This window comes from Mesoplodon mirus (genome assembly GCF_964341445.2).
Source record: "Mesoplodon mirus genome assembly, chromosome: 6".
NCBI lineage: Eukaryota > Metazoa > Chordata > Mammalia > Artiodactyla > Ziphiidae > Mesoplodon > Mesoplodon mirus.
Window position 1 is genome coordinate 95,948,452 of NC_138982.1, and position 18,324 is coordinate 95,966,775.

The window sequence follows — 18,324 nt, forward strand, 5'->3', positions numbered from 1 at the left end:
CAACTAGGTAAATAACTAATCAAGAGCTCTTTGGTTTGGTGCAATTAATAGGCATGAAGGTGGGAAGAGAGAGAGAAAGAGTAGGGGAAGGGAGAGAGGGAGCAAGGGAGGGAGAGGGAGAGAGGAAGTGATAAAGGGAGACAGATAGTTATTAGGCAGGAAATAAGAAAATGAACATACATGAATTTTCCTATATAATTAGTAAATAAAACCAAACTAAATTATGAGTAAAAGCTCAGAAGCAAACAAAATTCAAGACACAGTAACAAGCAATTTTTCTTTTTCATGGATAATGGTCCTTGCTATACTGTTACAGAGAAGAACTATCTTTCTATTTCTATGCAGATGGCATAAGAGTTAAAAAGTAGGCAATGTGTTTAGATGTGATGTCTAAGATTTTCAACATGTAGTATATGTATTTTGAAAACTAGTAATGTATCCGTGATGCCTTCACATGGATGATGGATGATATCACTTGAATCAGCAAAACAGATGCACCCATCCATTTCAAAACTTAATGCAACTTAAAAAATGCAAGAGGAGCTAACTCTTGGTAATTTAGCAGCTTAGTACACCTTTGAGACAAGACAAAATGATTGAGAAGGAAGAGTAAATTTCATATGATTATGTATTTTAGAAACCTCTTGTTGCTTTTTTCAGTGTCCTAATTGTGCATTACAGCAAACAATCAATTTTGTTAAGATATTTATAATAAGGCCTTACATTTTCCAGTGTCTTCCATCTAAAAGAATCATGTGGTGCTTTGCAGATGACAGGATATTAGCCTTAACCACCCCTCAAGTGAAGTTATCCTTAGGTTGAATAATGTAAAGTTCTTTGCCAGTTACATTTCAGTGCACTGAAGACTAACTAATCTTACTTATTAGTTTGAAACCACAGCCAGACTTTTACAGGATAGAATGTTGTCATCTGTCTTGGATCCAGAACACTGAAGCTAAAATTATTCTATATACAGAAAATAGTATTGATTTATCTGGCTAAAAGAGCATAATTAAATATTTGCTATTTCATTAATTATCAGCCAAACTAGCACATTCCAAGTAGAATAGAAAAGCAGATATATTACTATCACATGTGGTATACCTATATCTTTTGGTCTTCGATTGCACCTAAATATTCTTAAAGCACATTTTACTGATTGCAACCCATAAATATCTTCTCTGATGACATGTACATAAAAGCATTTGTTATGATATTTTCTGAACCAGTATCAACGTTGTTAAAGGTATATATTTCAAATTTTATAGCATAAAAACTATAGCAAATAATTGAGGGGTTTTTTTTTTTGTCTTTTTAACTTGTGACAATAAATGTAAATTTGATCATCTAACATTCAGAGCTATTTCTGCCTTACAGATAAACTAACTAGAGAGTAATACAATGACGGTATTTTTTTTTTCCCTAGGAGAAAATCTATTTATTTACTTACTTACTTATTTATGCTTACATATATACCTCCCTCCTAGAAACTTTCAGCCATTTGCCTATTGGTTTTTGTATTTATGTGACTGAGCTAATTGCTCTCACGTACTCAGCAGTATTTACTGGCGGCCAGCACAAGGAGGTCTGCTTCTTTGCTGTGCTTCTGATGATGGAATTCCAGCTTCTGAATGCAGACCCCCTCCCTGCACAGGCACACTTCTCTACTCTTCTCGTACTCACACTGTTGAATCAAAGAGAAAGAGGGAGGAGGAGAAAGGGAGCAGGGCCTCGATGAAAAGATAATCAATAGGGAGAGAGGTGAAGGAGTAGGATGGTGTAGTGGGTTGAGCGGTGGCTCCCCAAAAGATATGTCCAAGTCCTAATCCCCAGAACCTGTGAATGTGACTGTATTTGGAGAAAAGATCTTTGCAGATGTAATTAAGCCAAGCATTTTGAGATGAGATCATCCTGGATTACCCAGGTGGGCCCTAAACAATGATGGTATTTTTGCTATAATGGTCTACTGTCTCTCTAAGTAACTTTTTGTTAAAGTTTTAATGAGATCCATTTTCCTTACATTTGTAGATTGCTAGAACCTTGATACGTAATGAGTGTGCAACATAGGAAGGCATATCTGAGAAACACAGATTAGCTGAATTAAAATATGTTGACTCCAACCTCTTTTTATCTGCATTTATTAAATGTCACATTTTCTTTCACTTATATTAAGGGTTTTAATATTTCAGCACTAGTAATCCAATGACACATCTTTCATACCAAGTTATCTATAACACCTTTGGACACATGCCCTTCAAGATTACCTCCCTCCCTACCTAGGCAATAAAAATTAACATTTTTCTAGTGATGAGATTTTTACTCCTACCATGTTGGAATACAGTTTGATATTTATTATCCGTGAAACCAGAATGAGTTTTAAACTAGATGAAATATGTTCTTCTCTTCTTAATTAAAAAACTATTTTTTGCAGCTTTCTATTTCCTGTGTTTATATTGAAGAATATATACTAAACCACATTCTATCCAGTTATGTTATGATTACTGGATTCTTCTTATACATGCCCATTAAGTTTATTTCCACACTATGTATTATAATGGGATCACAACAGGTCTCCATGGTGTTCTCAGATTATATAATAATTTTTGAATGGAATATTCTGATTCCCCATGTTTGACATAATGCTTCTGACAGTATCACAGCAACACAAAGCCAGTAGAAAGCCAGATACACATTATTCTCATAAAAGCTCTCTCATTTACGCCAGTTCTTACAGAGATGACAGACATTCCTGCCCAGAATGAATGAAGAACAGTAGCTGGTGATTGCTCATTGACGTGAATGAGGCAGCCCTCCTGGAAGCCATTTTGGTTTCCTTGCTTCCTTTTGTGTGGACAGAAAAATCTAATTTAAGACCTAGAAGTAAATGAATCCTTGTCATTTTATTTCCTGATTCATCATCTTATATTAGATAGACTTGGAGTTATATTCAAAATGATATTATGTAACCCAATGAAGCACAGCATAACCTGTCATATCCTAATATAATAAGATATGATGTATTGGAAATCATTTAAAGCAATCACTTCATTTCAGCTTGGGTACCTACTATTGATTCATGTGCATTCTTATCCTGAATTAATTTTGGTAAAAGTGAAACAATGTTATTAGAATAAAAATTCCTCTTAAATCTTTGTAAGTTGACTGAATGTTTTCATGTATTTTCTACAGCTTTATTAGTTCCTTGCATGGCTGTAAATACCTACTTTAATAATAGAAGTATTATGTGTGCACTCTTGTCATCATTTCTGTACATCCTTCTTTATTTTAATTTTTCTATAGACATTTGAATGAAGTTAGCAGAAATTCAGTAAAGAGAACAATGAAGACATGCCCTATATTGATACTATTTAGGGATGAGTATTTTTTTTTAACTATTTACTTTTTAACTTTTAACTTATTGGACGGGATGTAGGATGACATGAAAAAGCATATTATAGCCATAGTAACAGCTATATTATGGTAAAATAGTAGACCCTTTGAAAAGAAAGAGCCTGTGAAATGCAATTCTCCTGGCTAAATTTAAGTAAAGACACAACTATTAACAATTTAGTATTACATTTTATTTAAAAAATCTTATGTAAGCTATTAGATCCTTTGATTATATGAATGAGACTTGGCACCTTTTTAGATCTGGCATTTCTTATGTGGAATGAAAGTGCAAAAGAGTGCTTAAAGGATTGTGATATCTCTCAAAGTTGTTTTTATTTTGGGGGGGTAGATTTTAATTTTTGTTTGTTTTGGTTTTTATCAATTTTTCTTTTTCCCATGTGAAGGGAGAAAGCAGGAGTCTTTTCTCATGCATATGACATATTTCAAGATGAAGATCGGTGTTTCTTGAATTTCCAGAACTAACCATGAAAAGTAGGGGGTTGATGTCAGTTACACTCTTGTTCCCCCTTTTCAGTTGTGTTCTTCTGAGGTCTTTAAAGATAAGGGTGTATACTGAGTAAGCATGAAGCCTACAGTAGCACTTGTCTATTTGGGAGTATATATGTAAAATACAAAATTTCTCAAGTTTCTTCAAAAGTAGAAACATGAATTTTTGTTGTTGTTTTCTGTTGTTTTTACACAAAAGCAGACTCTGTGGTCTTTATACATTGTTCCTTATTCAATAAAATAGTACCACCAAAATAGATAGATACATGGCCGGAGATGAGTTTAACTCATCCTGAGTTATTTCATTAGGATAAACTATCTAGAGGCCCACCCAGCTCTTTAGCATAAACTAGCCAGTGTAGTCCCCAGGGGCCCACTGTGAATAACAAAGAAACTCCTATCATTCTGGAAACTCAGAGTTTAGAGTCTTCCTCCCAGAAACAAGGGGCAAAGGCCAACCAAATTTTTTATTTGTACATAGGCAGTTGCACAACAAATATTTACTAGCTTTGATTAATTGGGAATGCAATCTTTGTTCCTCAGTTTCATCATTTTTAATGTGGGGATAATATTAGTACTTATGTCAAAGAACAATTATGGAGTTTTGATAAGTTAATATGTATAATATATAGTTAATATATGTAAAGCATTTGGAATGGTGCCTGGCACATATAAGCCCCTTTGAAGTGTAAATAATTATACTAGTTATTATATTTATTATTTACTAATAATACTGATTTTTATTATTTTCCAAAATGAGGCACTTTTTTTCCATAGACAAATACAAATAAAATAACATCAAAAGTTCTCTTTTAAAGCAAGAGAATTTGGTTAGATGAAATATCCTGAAAAGAGCATATAATTTGTATCTGTTGGAAAAAGTAATTAGCATAAGTCCTTTTAAATGGAGTTAATACGTATGTATGTATCAATATTGCATATAAGCATTCATTTCTATGATTATAACAATAAGAAGAATCCCAACCCAGATGCAAAACATCCAAGTAAATTGTACCACAGCAGCAAGGGCTTAACATCTAGATCAGGTGATTGGTTTTGAAGACTTCAGAGCTGTCACTTCACTCTAAGTTAATTTTTTTGGCTGTTTGGAGGTGAATGGTAAGAATATTATCAATACTTGAAATTTTAACTGTAATTTTTTTTTTTTTTTTTTTTTTTTTTTTTTTTTTTTTTGCTGTACGCGGGCCTCTCACTGTTGTGGCCTCTCCCGCTGCGGAGCACAGGCTCCGGACGCACAGGCCCAGCGGCCATGGCTCACGGGCCCAGCCGCTCCGCGGCATATGGGATCCTCCCAGACCGGGGCACGAACCCGCATCCCCTGCATCGGCAGGCGGACTCTCAACCACTGCGCCACCAGGGAGGCCCCTTAACTGTAATTTTTAAGTGTCAAAATTTCCAGTCAATTAGAGCTTATTCAAAAGGTACTAATTTTGTGATTTTTTAAAATGAAGCATCATTTTATTTTCCCCTCATTTTTACATTTAATACTTTTTGATATAGTTAACTGCAATGATGCTGTATAAATATGCAAATATTTTTTCAATGAATAACTGAATGATTATGCTGGAAATTAGAAATACTTAGTGTTTTTTTATATCTTGACAAGGAAAAATACAATGTAGAACATAATTTGCCTTGCCATTCCAATTTCATCAGCATAGGAGGGCCAGATTTCAGTAGATAGGACTAGTGAAGCAGTTATTACCTCTACAAACCAGAGAAAATATTTCCAGTTTTATTTTTAAGTTAAATGGAGATGTTCAAGCAACTTGGGTACAATTTATTCGCTTCCTTATATTTTTTCCATTTCTTAAATCATGCTCTCCTTATTAAACTTTAACAACTTGCTGTCTTCCTCTAACCCCACAATTGTGAGAATCTAAGGCTTTTTACAATAATGTTCCTTTATAACACGTAAGATTCTATCAAGCCTGTTAATTTTGCAGTATTTGTATCTTCCTCAAAATTGTAGTATTTTTACATCTTATTATTTTCAAATGATCAGAAAATGTTTTTCTCATTGCTTAGGGAAAAACTATTGTTAGCCTGTGCAAGACTGCTTGAATAACATACATTGCAGCAAACTTCAGAGGTGAAGCTTAGCAGGAGCCAAATTTGGGACGTGTAATTTACCAGAGAGACTTTTTAAAAAAATAAGCTCTCTGTATTTCTATTTCTTACAGTCTAAATTATCAGTATGTTATACCATTTTCTATTTGTTTATTTTTTTAAAAAGGATATTGAGGCTTCCAATATGTAATGCCTGATTTCTGATATCTCATACCATCTTGTTAAAATACTTATAAAAACACAAACATAGATCCAAGAGATTTAACTGCCTGGGAATATAGGCATATTGGTCTATTATATGCCAGAAACCATGAGAAAATTTTATTCAGTGAAGTAGAAGCTGTGGGCTCAGGCAGAAAAGTGATGGAGCCCAAGCAATATTCTGTAGAAAATTATGTCTTCCCACTTTCACATATCATCATTATATCAAAGTGAAAGGAGTTGAGGCTTTTCACTAATGTTCATAATTAGTTTCCCAGATAATTAGGGCTTTTTCACCCTGCACTATAGTTCATTATTACCTCTCTTCTAAAGCAAATATGTAAGTGTAAATCTTAGAAATGTTGCCTAGGCAATTAAGGAAGTGAATAATGAGTGAAGTTGTAGGTTGGGGGAAGTTAGCAGAGAAGTACAGTGCTAACCCTCAAAGAGCCATTAGATTTTCAAAGGGACATATTTTGCCCTCCATTCATTCTCTGATATATTGAAATGCCAGGCACAAGCTACTTCAAATTATAGGCCTCATAATATCATGCAAGTGGAAAGTAAGTATCTGCTTAAATCATCACTTTCCTAGGAGCTAAGTGATTTAAAACAAAAAACAAAATACTTGGCTTTAGGGAATGGACATAAAATTGAGTCTTCTAGTTGAAGATGTAAGAGGAAGATTCTAATGATAAATAGGTAAACAGAGAAGAAAGACCAAAGAAAATTCTACTTTATTCTTTAGCAATAAATTGCAGACCTGAATAAGTCTACTCTCGTTTAAGGATCAGTAACACCCCTGAAATATTCCCAACTTAAAAAGTAGAGCACAATGCAACTTCCAACCAGAGATAAAAAGCTTACTTTTCACAAATGTATCATGTAGAAATTAGCAGTAATCTTTTAAGTGGATAATTTGTAGACTAAGTAGCAGGGAAGCATGTATTGGAGCACATAATGGAGTCCAGACTTCCATAATGGATGTAGTAGAGCACTACCAGATCACCCCTTCAGAAGGGAAGCATTTATGTTCCCCAGCTTACAGGATTGATGCCTGTTGATAGCCGACAGCTAAGTCTTTCCCCAGGACCCTTCCCAAAGAATCTGCTTCTGTGAGGCATGCACTACCTCGGGGAGTCAGCCGACATCTATTTTTTTTTTTTAAACATCTTTATTGGAGTATAACTTCTTTGCAATGGTGTGTTAGTTTCTGCATTATAACAAAGTGAATCAGTTATACATATACATACATCCCCATATCTCTTCCGTCTTGTGTCTCCTTCCCTCCCACCCTCCATATCCCACCCCTCAAGGTGGTCACAAAGCACTAAGCTGATCTCCCTGTGTTATGCGGCTGCTTCCCGCTAGCCATCTATTTTACATTTGCTGGTGTATATATGTCCATGCCACTCTCTCACTTCGTCCCAGCTTACACTTCCCCCTCCCTGTGTCCTCAAGTCCACTCTCTACATCTGCGTCATTATTCCTGTCCTGCCTCTAGGTTCTTCATAACCATTTTTTTTTTTTTAGATTCCATATATATGTGTTAGCATATGGTATTTGTTTTTCTCTTTCTGACTTCACTCTGTATGACAGAATCTAGGTCCATCCACCTCACTAAAAATAACTCAATTTTGTTTCTTTTTATGGCTGAGTAATATTCCATTTTATATGTGCCACATCTTCTTTATGCATTCATCTCTTGATGCACACTTAGGTTGCTTCCATGTCCTGGCTATTGTAAATAGTGCTGCAATTAACATTGTGGTACATGACTGTTTCTGAATTATGGTTGTCTCAGCATATATGCCCAGTAGTGGGATTGTTGGGTCGTATGCTAGTTCTATTTTTAGTTGTTAGGGAACCTCCATACTGTTCTACATAGTGGCTGTATGAATTTACATTCCCACCAACAGTGCAAGAGGGTTCCCTTTTCTCCACACCCTCTCCAGCATTTATTGTTTGTAGATTTCTTGATGATGGCCATTCTGACCAGTGTGAGGTGATACCTCATTGTAGTTTTGATTTGCATTTTTCTAATGATTAGTGATGTTGAGCATTCTTTCATGTGTTAGTTGCCTGTCTGTATATCTTCTTTGGAGAAATGTCTATTTAGGTCTTCTGCCCATTTTTGGATTGGGTTGTTTGGTTTTTTGATATTGAGCTGCATGAGCTGCTTGTAAATTTTGGAGATTAGTCCTTTGTCAGTTGCTTCATTTGCAAATATTTTCTCCCATTTTGGGTAATTGTTTTTTCGTCCTGTATATGGTTTCCTTTGCTGTGCAAAAGCTTTTAAGTTTCATTAGGTCCCATTTGTTTATTTTTGTTTTTATTTCCATTTCTCTAGGAGGTGGGTCAAAAAGGATCTTGCTGTGATTTATGTCATAGAGTGTTCTGCCTATGTTTTCCTCTAAGAGTTTGATAGTGTCTGGCCTTACATTTAGGTCTTTAAGCCATTTTGAATTTATTTTTGTGTATGGTGTTAGGAAGTGTTCTAATTTCATTCTTTTACACGTAGCTGTCCAGTTTTCTGAGAACCACTTATTGAAGAGGTTGTCTTCTCTCCATTGTATATTCTTGCCTCCTTTATCAAAAATAAGGTGAACGTATGTGTGTGCGTTTATCTTTGGGCTTTCTATCCTGTTCCATTGATCTATATTTCTGTTTTTGTGCCAGTACCATACTGTCTTGATTACTGCAGCTTAGTAGTATCGCCTGAAGTCAGGAAGCCTGATTCCTCCAGCTCTGTTTTTCTTTCTCAAGATTGCTTTGGCTATTCGGGGTCTTTTGTGTTTCCATACAATTGTGAAATTTTTGTTCTAGTTCTGTGAAAAATGCCATTGGTAGTTTGATAGGGATTGCATTAAATTTGTAGATTGCTTTGGGTAGTGTAGACATTTTCAAAATGTTGATTCTTCCAAACCAAGAACATGGTATATCTTTCCGTCTGTTTGTATCATCTTTAATTTCTTTCATCAGTATCTTATAGTTTTCTTTATATATGTCTTTTGTCTCCTTAAGTAGGTTTATTCCTAGGTATTTTATTCTTTTTGTTGCAATGGTCAGTGGGAATGTTTCCTTAATTTCTCTTTCAGATTTTTCACCATTGGTGTATAGGAATGCAAGAGATTTCTGTGCATTAATTTTGTATCCTGCTACTTTACCAAATTCATTAATTATCTCTAGTTTTCTGCTAGCATCTTTAGGATTATCTATGTATAGTATCATGTTATCTGCAAAGAGTGACAATTTTACTTCTTCTTTTCCAATTTGTATTCCTTTTATTTCTTTTTCTTCTCTGATTGCTGTGGCTAAAACTTCCAAAACTATGTTCAATAATAGAGGTAAGGGTGGGCAACCTTGTCTTGTTCCTGATCTTAGTGGAGATGGTTTCACTTTTTCACCTTTGAGATCGATGTTGGCTGTGGGTTTGTCATATACAGCCTTTATTAGGTTGAGGTAAGTTCCCTCTATGCCTACTTTCTGCAGGGTTTTTATCATAAGTGGGTGTTCAATTTTGTTGGAAGCTTTTTCTGCATATATTGAGATGATCATATGGTTTTTATCCTTCAGTTTGTTAACATCGTGTATCTCATTGACTGATTTGCGTGTATTGAAGAATCCTTGCATTGCTGGGATAAACCCCACTTGCTCATGGTGTATGATCCTTTTAATGTGCTCTTGGATTCTGTTTGCTAGTATTTTGTTCAGGATTTTTGCATCTATGTTCATCAGTGATATTGGCCTTAGTTTTCTTTCTTTGTGGCATCTTTGTCTGGTTTTATATCAGGGTGATGATGGTGGCCTTGTATAATGAGCTTGGGAGTGTTCCTTCCTCTGCTATATTTTGGAAGAGTTTGAGAAGGATGGGTGTTAGCTCTTCTCTAAATGTTTGATAGAATTCACCTGTGTAGCCATCTGGTCCTGAGCTGTTGTTTGTTGGAAGATTTTTAGTCACGGTCTCAATTTCAGTGCTTGTGATTTGTCTGTTTATATTTTCTGTATCTTCCTGGTGTAATCTCGGATGCTGTGCTTTTCTAAGGTTGTGTCCCTTTCTTCCAGGATGTCCATTTTATTGGCATATAGTTTCTTGTAATAATCTCTCACTATCCTTTGTATTTCTGCAGTGTCAGTTGTTACTTTTTTTCTTTCATTTCTCATTCTATTGATTTGAGTCTTCTCCCATTTTTCTTGGTGAATCTGACTTAATGGTTTATCAATTTTGTTTATCTTCTCAGAGAACCAACTTTTAGTTCTATTAATCTTTACTATTGTTTCTTTCATTTCTTGTGCATATATTTCTGATCTGATTTTTATGATTTCTTTCCTTCTGCTAACTTTGGGTTCTTTTTTGTTCTTCCTTCTCTGATTGCTTTAGGTGTAAGGTTAGGTTGTTTATTTGAGATGTTTCTTGTTTCTTGAGGAAGGATTGTATTGCTATTACCTTCCCTCTTAGAACTGCTTTTGCTGCATCCCACAGGTTTTGGGTCATCGTGTTTTCATTGTCATTTGTTCCTGGGTATTTTTTGACTTCTTTGATTTCTTCAGTGATCTCTTGGTTATTAAGTAGAACTAAAGAGCAAACAAACAATGATGAACAACACAATAAATGAAATTTAAAATCTCTAGAAGGAAACGGTAGCAGAATAACTGAGGCAGAAGAATGGAAAAGTGACCTGGAAGATAAAATAGTGGAAATAGGACTTCCGGGGAAGATGACGGAAGAGTAAGACACAGAGATCACCTTCCTCCCCACAGATATACCAGAAATACAGCTACACGTGGAACAACTCCTACAAAACACCTACTGAACGCTGGCAGAAGACCCCAGACCTCCCAAAAGGCAAGAAACTCCCCACGTACCTGGGTAGGGCAAAGCAGAGAGATTCCCGCACAGAGGATCAGTGCCGACCAGCATTCACCAGCCCGAGAGGCTTGTCTGCTTGCTCTCCGGGGCGGGCGGTGCTGGAAGCTGAGGCTCTGGCTTCGGTCAGAGCACAGGGAGAGGACTGGGGCTGGCGGCGAGAACTCAGCCTGAAGGGGGCTAATGCGCCACAGCTGGCCAGGAGGGAGTCCGGGAAAACTCTGGAGCTGCCGAAGAGGCAAGAGACTTTTTCTTCCCTCTTGGTTTCCTGGTGCGCGAGGAGAGGGGATTAAGAGCGCTGCTTAAAGGAGCTCCACAGACGGGCGTTAGTCGCGGCTGAAAGCGCGGAGCCCAGAGACGGGCGTGGGATGCTGGGGCTGCTGCTGCCGCTGCCAAGAGGCCTGTGTGCGAGCGCAGGTCACTGTCCACGCTGCCTTTCCGGGAGCCTGTGCAGCCCGTCACTGCCAGGGTCCCGGGATCAAGGGACGGCTTCCCTGGGAGAACGCACGGCATGCCTCGGGCTGGTGCAATGTCACGCCAGCCTCTGCTGCTGTAGGCTCGCCCCGCACTCCGTGCCCCTCCCTCCTCCTCTGGCCTGAGTGAGCCAGAGTCCTCGAAGCGGCTGCTCCTTTAACCCTGTCCTGTCTGAGCAAAGAAAAGACGCCCTCCGGCGGCCTACACGCAGAGGCGGGGCCAAATCCAAAGCTGAGACCCGGGAGCTGTGAGAACAAAGAAGAGAAAGGGAAATCTCTCCCAGCAGCCTCAGAAGCAGCAGATTAAAGCTCCACAATCAACTTGATGTACCCTGCATCTGTGGAATAAATGAATAGACAACGAATCATCCCAAATTGAGGAGCCAGGAGTCAGTGCTGTGCCTCTGAGGAGGGAGAGCCAACTTCAGGACACTGGTCCACAAGAGACCTCCCAGCTCCACATAATATCAAACGGCGAAAATCTTCCAGAGATCTCCATCTCAACACCAGCACCCAGCTTCACTCAACGACCAGCAAGCTACAGCGCTGGACGCCCTATGCCAAACAACTAGCAAGACAGGAACACAACGCCACCCATTAGAAGAGAGGCAGCCTAAAATCATAAAAAGTCCGCAGACACCCCAAAACACACCACCAGACGTGGACCTGCCCACCAGAAAGACAAGATCCAGCCTCATCCACCAGAACACAGGCACTAGTCCCCTCCACCAGGAAGCCTGCACAAAAAAATCTGAAAGTGAAATCAAGGAAACACTCCCATTTTGCAAATGAAGCAACTGACAAAGGATTAATCTCCAAAATTTATAAGCAGCTCATGCAGCTCAATAACAAAAAACCAAACAACCCAATCCAAAAATGGGCAGAAGACCTAAATAGACATTTCTCCACAGAAGATATAAGACTGCCAACAAACACATGAAAGGATACTCAACATCTTTACTCATTAGAGAAATGCAAATCAAAACTACAATGAGATATCATCTCACACCAGTCAGAATGGCCATCATCAAAAAATCTAGAAACAATAAATGCTGGAGAGGGTGTGGAAAAAAGGGAACACTCTTGCACTGCTGGTGGGAATGTGAATTGGTACAGCCACTATGGAGAACGGTATGGAGGTTCCTTAAAAAACTACAAATAGAACTACCATATGACCCAGCAATCCCACTACTGGGCATATACCCTGAGAAAACCATAATTCAAAAAGAGTCATGTACCAAAATGTTCATAGCAGCCCTATTTACAATAGCCCGGAGATGGAAACAACCTAAGTGTCCATCTTCGGATAAGTGGATAAAGAAGATGTGGCACATATATTCAATGGAATATTACTCAGCCATAAAAAGAAACGAAATTGAGCTATTTGTAATGAGGTGGATGGACCTAGATTCTGTCATACAGAGTGAAGTGAGTCAGAAAGAGAAAGACAAATACTGTATGCTGACACATATATATGGAATTTAAGAAAAAAAATGTCATGAAGAACATAGGGTTAAGACAGGAATAAAGAATAAAGACACAGACCTACTAGAGAATGGACTTGAGGATATGGGGAGGGGGAAGGGTAAGCTGTGACAAAGCGAAAGAGTGGCATGGACATATATACACTACCAAACGTAAGGTAGATAGCTAGTGGGAAGCAGCCGCATAGCACAGGGAGATCAGCTCGGTGCTGCAGAGCAGAATAAAGAAAAAAGAACAAAAAGAATTGCGGACAGTCTCGGAGACTTCTGGGGCAACATTAAACGCAACAACTTTCAAATTAAAATGGTCCCAGAAGAAGAAGAGAAAAAGAAATGTACTGAGAAAATATATGAAGAGATTATAGTTGAAAACTTCCCTAATATAGGAAAGGAAATAATCAGTGAAGTCCAGAAAGCACAGAGAGTCCATACAGGATAAATCCAATAAGAAACATGCCTAGACACATATTAATCAAACTATCAAAAATTAAATACAAAGAAAAAATATTAAAAGCAGCAAGGGAGAAACAACAAATAACATACAAGGGAATCCCCATACGGTTAACAGCTGATCTTTCAGCAGAAACTCTACAAGCCAGAAGCGAGTGGCAGGACATATTTAGTGATGAAAGGGAAAAACCTACAACCAAGATTACTCTACCCAGCAAGGATCTCATTCAGATTTGATGGAGAAATTAAATCCTTTAAAAACAAGCAAAAGCTAGGAGAATTCAGCACCACCAAACCAGCTTTACAACAAATGCTAAAGAACTTCTCTAGGCAGGAAACTCAAGAGAAGGAAAAGACCTACATTAACGAACCCAAAACAATTAAGAAAATGGTAATAGGAACATACATATCAGTAATTATCTTAAATATAAATAGATTAAATGCTCCAACCACAAGACATAGACTGGCTGAATGGATACAAAAACAAAACCTGTATATATGCTGTCTAGAACACAGCCACTTCAGGCTTAGGGACACATACAGACTGAAAGTGAGGTGTTGGGAAAAGATATTCCATGTAAATGGAAATCAAAAGAAAGCTGTAGTAGCAATACTCATATCAGACAAAATGGACTTTAAAATAAAGACTGTTACAAGGGACAAAGAAGGACACTACATAATGATCAAGGGATCAATCCAAGAAGAAGATATAACAATTTTAAATATTTATGCACCCAACATAGGAGTACCTCAATACATAAGGTAAATGCTAACTGCCATAAAAGGGGAAATCAACAGTAACACATTCATAATAGGGGGCTTTAACACCCCACTTTCACCAATGGACAGATCATCCAGAATGAAAATAAATAAGGAAACACAAGCTTTAAATGACACATTAAACAAGATGGACTTAATTGATATTTATAGGACATTCCATCCAAAAACAACAGAATACACTTCCTTCTCAAGTGCTCATGGAACATTTTCTCAGATAGATCATATCTTGGGTCACAAATCAAGCCTTGGTAAATTTAAGAAAGTAGAAGTCATATCAAATATCTTTTCCAGCCACAATGATATGAGACTAGATACCAATTACAGGAAAAAATCTGTAAAAAATACAAATACATGGAGGCTAAACAATACACTACTTAATAACCAAGAGCCCACATCTATTGACTGATCCACGCAGGAGTACAAGGATTCATCCTGTTTGTCTCAGATGTGAACAAATCTGAAGGGCCCTCTCAGGTTCTGAACTCTCTGTGGGATCAAATGAGGTCTTTAATGCAATTCCTCCTTTGCCTATTTGCCTCTTCTGCTTCCCTTATTCCATTCCATTTGTTGTTTCTGAGTGCCCTCCCCCTCCCCCCCCCATTAAACTTCATGGACACAAATCTCCCTCTTAGACTGTTTTCCAAGAACTAGACCTATGACATTTGGTACCAGAAGTGGTCTAAGGACTCACACTGCAAAATGGGTTTTTGGAGCTGAGTTACCTCTGGTTGCCTACCCAATAGCAATGCAACTGTTAGAAGTTTTAAAGGTGTTAAGTGGAGATGGTATACTAGGAAAAGTGAATGTGCCTTGGAGGTAAAATGTATCAGATTTCAGAACTGTGAGGAAAAGTTATTATAGGGACTGTAGAATTAGTTTTTTTGTTGCTAGGGACAATAGATGCTTTAGTAAAATAAAATAAAAGGCTGAGGGTGATAATTCAGCATTTAAAGGCTAAGTGTGAAAGCCTCCTGGACAGCTTAAAAAGGGAGTCTCACTTCTTCCACCTACATGACAGAAAAGTAGAGTACTAAGTCAGACTTCATCATAAGGGTAGCCGATCTCCAGAGTTAGTTGAATTATCAGGCCTATAAGTCATGCATACCAAGAAGGAATTGGACATTGACACATGGTGTAGGTTAATGTGCTAAAAAATCTTGAACAACCACTTTGCTTTAATCTTCTGAGCTTGAGCAAGTAGCCCATTCCTCACTGCTAACCTCTACCTCTGCATTTCTTTAAAGATGACGGTGATGTGGTAGGTCTTTTACATAAGGAGAGTTTATAAATATAGGAGCACTTTCTTGGGATATATTATTTAACAAAATGCAAAGGACTCCATGACATGGTACTAACATACTGTTAGGATGACTCTTGGAAACAGAGAAAACAATGGTCCTCATTACATGAAGTAAAAATGCCAGCATTAGAAGAGGTCAAAAGTCTCAGAAATGTGCATGAAGTCAAAATAATTTTGTGTAGCACATGAAAGCCCACCAGATACCATTCTTCCCACAAAAGGCACTAAACAACCAAATAGGCAGAATGACTCAGCTAGTTGATATCAGCCAGCTTCTGTCATCAGCCACGTCAGTGCTGGCACAATAGGCACATGAATGCATTAGCCATGGTGGCAGGAATAGTAACTATTCTTGAACCCGATGGGCTTCTACTCATTGGTTACTGGTCTAGTTACTGCTGTTGGTGTATATCCATTTGTCATCAACAGACTGACATTAAACCCTTGATATGGTACCATGTCTTTAAGCTATCAACCAGATATGTCTAGAGGTTTGATTACATTAGACCCCTACATCCCTGGAAAAGGTAGAGGTTCATCTTAATTGAAATATTCCCATATTTTTTTTGTGGGTTTCCCTATCCTGCCTATGTAGCCTTAGCCACCTCTACTATTTGAGGCTTCTAAAGTGTTTGATCCACCAATCCAAGACCCACCATAACATTTCATCAACTCAAGTATTCTACTTTATAGGAAAGGACTTGGAATATTAGTCACATGACTGGTATTGTATCCACTGGTCCTATCAAATACCAAACTACTAAGATGCTGCTGGCCTGGTAGAGCATTGGAATGGCTTATAGAAGTTTCAACTAAAGCAAAGGCCTTGAGATGATACACGGAAGGGATGGAGTGTCATTCTCTAAAATGGAGTATAAACTTTAAATCAATGGCCATTATATGGTGTTATATCCTTAATATGAAATCAAGAGACTGGCAACTAAGAGGTGGAAATAAGAGTGATATCACTTAACATTACTGCAACTCAGTCATTTGTGGGAATTTGTGCTTCTCTTTCTCACAACTTTAGACCCTGCTGGTATGAATGCGCTTGTTAGAGAGGAAATGATTTCACCAGGGAAGCTTCATGTTCCACTCTATCACTTTAGACTCCTTATGTCAACAGACCAGCTGACAAAGAAAGGAGTTGTCATTTTACCAGGGTAATTTATCTTGATCATCAGAAGGAGGTAGAGTTGCTGTTACATTCTTGGAGTATGTAATTTGGACCCAGGAGATCCACTGAGGATCTTGTAGTACTGCCTAAAGTTTTATGGTAAATAGACAAGTGATGTAACCTGAGAAGTACGTGGTATCTGTTATGAATTAAATGGTTGTGTCCCCCCAGAATTCATATGCTGAAATACCAGAAAGCAACCCCTCACCATACACCAGATTTCTTGATATTGGCACCTATGGCCTCATAGTTCTTTACTGTGAGCTGACAGAGGAAAGAAGATATGGGACTAGTTAACAGATGATTCTGTATGATGTGCAGGCACCAGTAGAATGTGGACAGCTGTGACACTATAGCCCCCTTTTGGGCATTCTTAAGGGACAGTGGTGAAGAGAAGCCTCCCTGTAGGTAGAAGTTCGAGCATGTGTCACCTCTGGTTGTTCACTTTGCTTGGAAGGAGAAATGGCCAGTCACGAGATTATGTACTGATCCATGAGCTGTGGCCAGTGGTTTATCTAGGTGGTTAGAGACTTAGATGATTATGACTGGAAAATAAATGACAGGGAAATTTAGTAGGAGGTATGTGTATAGACCTGAATAGGCAGAAAAAAAGTCTAAATATCTGTATCCCATGTGAATGTTCACCAAAGAGTGACCTTAGCAGAGGAGAATTTTAGAAATTAGGTGGATGAGGTGACCCTGTCTGTGAATATTAGTCAGCCTGTTTCTGCAGCCTAATAAGCTTATGAACGAAATGACCAAGGTGACAGAGATGGAGGTTATGCCTGGGTTCAGCATGGACTTCCACTCACCAAGGCCCCTAGTGAGTGTCCAACTTGCCAGCAGCAGAGACCAACAGTGAATCCTAATATGGCACCATTCCTCAGGATGATCAGCCAGCTATTTGGTGGCAAGTTACTTATATTGGATAGCTTTCATCATGGAAGGAGCCACATTTTGTTCTTACTGGACTAGACCCTCTAAAGTGGATTTTCCTTCCCTGCATACAATGTGTCTGCCAAAATTATCATCCACAAACTTACAAAGTGCTTTATCCACTGGTGTGTCATTCTACACGGCATTGCTTCTGGTCAAGGAATTCATTTCACAGTAAAATAATTGTGCCTGTGAGCCTATGCTTGTGAAATTCACTAATCTTACCATGTTCCCCACCATCCTGAGGCAGCTGTTTTGATAGAAGGGTATAAGGCATTTTGAAGATTGAGTTACAGCACTAGCCATGTGGCTCTACCTTGCAGGCCTGGGAAAGGTTCTCCAGAGGGCTGTATGTGCTCTGAATCAAATGTGCTGTTTCGCCCATAGCCAGGGTTCAGAGACCTAGGAATACAGGCAAGGAAATGGGAGCGGCACTACTCACTATTACCCCTAGTGATTCACTGCAGAATGTTTGCTTCCTGTTCCTGGGCTTATGGTTTGATGGCGTAGAGATCCCAGTTCTGGAGGGGGGAATACTTTCCATCAGAAGACACAACAATGCTTCCATTGAACTGGAAGTTAAGACTACCACTGGCTACTTTGGACACCTCATACCTCTGAATAAACAGGCATAGAAAGAGTTACTATGCTCGCTAGGGTGATTGATC